The sequence below is a fragment of the Cebus imitator genome, unplaced genomic scaffold (genome assembly GCF_001604975.1).
Source record: "Cebus imitator isolate Cc_AM_T3 unplaced genomic scaffold, Cebus_imitator-1.0 Scaffold575, whole genome shotgun sequence".
Taxonomy (NCBI): domain Eukaryota; kingdom Metazoa; phylum Chordata; class Mammalia; order Primates; family Cebidae; genus Cebus; species Cebus imitator.
The window spans coordinates 255,623-259,396 of record NW_016107890.1 but is presented as its reverse complement, the minus strand read 5'-3'; the positions used below and the strand labels follow the sequence as shown (position 1 = coordinate 259,396).

The window sequence follows — 3,774 nt, the reverse complement described above, 5'->3', positions numbered from 1 at the left end:
TTTTTGTATTTTTAGTAGAGACGGGGTTTCACCATGTTGACCAGGATGGTCTCAATCTCTTGACCTCGTGATCCACCCGCCTCGGCCTCCCAAAGTGCTGGGATTACAGGCTTGAGCCACCGCGCCCGGCCTCAAACCCCATTTTTTATTAGTAGATTCAAAAGATAAAATACTCTGCCAATGTGCTGTAGTAGTTTCTTTTTTGACATTTAAAATTCAAATTAAATTTAATTTAAAGCAGAAGCACAATTCTAAATTGCATTTAGTCAATATCCCTTTTATAACCTTGTTATAAAAATCAGAAGGAATATTTGTAAGTAAAGCAGATATCTCTATAGGTTAATGAGGCCAGATTTGACTTTGGATTTTGTTCTTTAAACAGATTCTAGAAGATAGAGGAAAAAATAGGTTATTTATAGAGAACAGTATCTACCTGTGTACTCAGAGGTATAAATTTCTTGATGGAAATTACTTCAGTACATGCTGGAATCTCAGAAGCAATTTTCAAAGAGTTTAGTTTTATTTTCTTGGGTTTTAAGAATATCTAAAATCCTTTTTCATCCTCAATTTTGGGAGCCAAATAATACTTTAAATGTTCCATATCCAACAATTTTATACTCTATAGCAAGAGGTGCATCTGCAGACATACTGAGTGTTACTGGAAGAGAGAGTGGAGTGTCTTTATAAAGAAATTCAAGTATCTTCGTGCAAAAGTTAGCTGAACTGGCTCATTCATCATTATGGCAACAGCTTCCTCTTCTTTATTGTCATTACTTGTTTGTGACAATGTTTCCATTTCCACCTTCTCCATTTGCAGAAAATTTCACTCCATCTTTTGCACAAGAAATTATCGTACCTTCTCCAATATGACTGAGATCTTGGCATATATGAAGAAATTCAGCAGAATACATCTTTACTACACAGCTGTACTCTTGTTCTGGAATTACAAATTGCTCAACATCTAAAATCATTAACTTCACTTCACAGTCTAAAAGTTCTCTTGATTTAGTTCTTCAAATTCTAGTACCAAGAGGTCCATGGTACCTTCAGCCCTCCATGTAATGATGTCTTCATTGCCATCATCATATTTTAGCATTTTCGACATGTTGGTGAGGCTCATGCTCATGGCGAGGTTGTGGTCACAGCGGTATGTGTTGAAGCCTGGGCATGCAGGGTGAGTTGCACCAAGGAATGTGATACTTTCATGCTGTGTAGGTTCACCTGATTGAACTGTTGTCCCAGCAGGCCTATCTCTCACTTTGAATAGGGATGACTGTACAACTAATAAGATGTTGTGGTGATGATGGTGTGTGATATCTAAGGTAGGGTCATAAAATACGTTGTGACTTCTTCTCACTGTTTCTGGGAGAAGTCAGCTTTCATATCACAAAGACACTCAAGCAGCACTATGAAGAGGTCCAGGTAAAACTGAAAACCTTTACAAACAGACAGTACTAATCTGCCAACCAAATGAGGGACTTTGGAAAACAGATCCTCTGGCCTCAGGTAAGCCTTCAAAGACTTCAGTCCCAGTCAACCTTTTCACTGCCACCTCATGGTAAACCCTGCACTAGTACCATTGAGCTAAGCTGCTCCTGAATTCCTGACTCACAGAAACTGTGAGAGATTAGATGTGGTTATTATGACACACTAAGTTTTTGAGGTAACCTGTTACGTACCAATAGATAACAAATACAGACCACTACATAAATCAATACATAACTTTCATCTGCATGATAGGTGTTATGATAGAAGTAGAATACAAGGTGTAATAAAGACAGAGCGAATCTGAAGTAGTAACCTGTTGTCTTAGTCTGTTTTGTGCTGCTATAATGCAATTTCACAGACTGGGTAATGTATAAAGAACAGAAATTTATTCTCTCACAGTAAAAAAGGCTGGCAAGTCTAAAACCAAGGCACGGTCAGGTTAGGGTTCTGTTTCTCTGCTTTCAAGATGGTGCTTTGAACACTGCATCCTCCGGAGAGGAGAAACATTGCATCCTCACATGGCAGAGAGCAGGAGAGGAAAGGAGACAAATGGAAATTAGGCTCACCCTTTTATAATAGCATTAATTAATTCATGAAGGTGAAGTCCTCATGAACTAAATACCTCCTTTTAGGTTCTATCTTCCAACACTGTTGCTTTGGAGATTAGGTTTTCAACAAGTTAGCTGAACTGACTCATTCATTTTTACCCAACGGCCTCTTCTTTACTGTCATTACTTGTTTGTAACAATGTTTCCATTTCCAAGTTTTCCACTTGCAGAAATTTCCCTCCCTCTTTGCACAGGAAATTATAATTTGGGAGACACATTCAAACTATAGCATCTACCAAATTAGTAACTCTACCAAGGCAACGCTACAATTCAAGTTTTCATATTTTCCACAAGCCTGCTATAAATTATTTGTTGATTACAAAATAATCAGCAAAATACAAGTATTTATTCCTTTGTACATGGAAGCAACCAAACACTTTTTTTGGTATGAAGGTCTACAAGTAAGGACAATCTATATTTGTCTTCCTAGTTAAGTACAACTTTAACTAAGGGGCTGAACTCTTGAATTCATGTTTCTCTTTATTTTTTTCAATGTTGAGAAAGTAACCAATAATACATGTGGCCAAATAAAAAGCTCTGAAATAAAACATTTCATCCAGGCACGGTGGCTCACACCTAGAATCCCAGCACTTTGGGAGGCTGAGGCGGGTGGATCACAAGGTCAAGAGATCGAGACCATCCTGGTCAACATGGTGAAAACCCGTCTCTATTAAAAATACAAAAATTAGCTGGGCATGGTGGTGCACGCCTGTAGTCCCAGGTACTTGGGAGGCTAAGGCAGGAGAATGGCTTGAACCCAGGGGGCGGAGGTTGCAGAGAGCCAAGGTCGCACCATTGCACTCCAGCCTGTGTAACAAGAGCAAAACTCCATCTCAAAAAAAAAAAATTTCTAAGATTTTTAATTCATTGATCCTCTCCTTCCCTAACCCCCAATAAAGTTTTTAGTAAAGTGGGATGCCTCCTTATTCACAGAATGGAAGACCCATGCTAGCATTTGGGTTACCTTGGTATCAGTGTCAGCTCAGACTCTGCATCTGAGAGTCCTTTAAAGATACGGGTATCTGGCCAGGTGTGGTAGTGTAGGCCTATAATCCCAGCACTTTGGGAGGCCAATTTGGGAATATTACTTAAGACTAGCGGTTCAAGATCAGGCTGGTTTGAGCCTGGTCTATAAAATCCTGCCTCTAAAAAAAAAAAAAAAAAAAAAAATTATCCAGTCTTTGTAGCAAGTGCCTGTAGCCCCAGCTACTTGGGAAGCTGAGGTGGAAGGATTGCTTGAGCCTGGGAGCTTGAGGTTGCAGTGAGCTATGAATGTGCTACTGCACTCTAGCCTGAGTGACAGAGTGAGACCCTATCTCAAAAACAAACAAACAAACAAACAAACATTTCCTCTTTCCCCATGTATAGTAATACTGGTTTATCAATCTAGGGAAGGTCTCAAGGAATTGATAGTGTATACAATTACTGTGGTAATTGTAGGTCCTCTGCAGAAAGAACCCAACTGCAGAGGACCTAGCCTTGCTTCTATTGATGGGCTCTGGATTTGAGAAATGGCTTAGGTTTGGAAACTAGATAGAGAGATTATAATTTTCTATTGTGGCAGCTGACATCAGCCTTTGGCTCACGCATTATTGATCTTTTTTTTTGGGTACGTAGGTCAGGCATTACCCTTATATCTTAGCCCTAGGTACATCATGATCTTTTTCATTATTCCTTT

At 39.3% G+C, this 3,774-nt stretch overlaps 1 pseudogene; it reads right to left on the bottom strand.

The window, feature by feature from the left end:
• Positions 1–544: 544 nt before the first annotated feature.
• LOC108294337 overlaps positions 545–3,774 on the bottom strand; it is a 7,707-nt pseudogene continuing 4,477 nt past the window's right edge.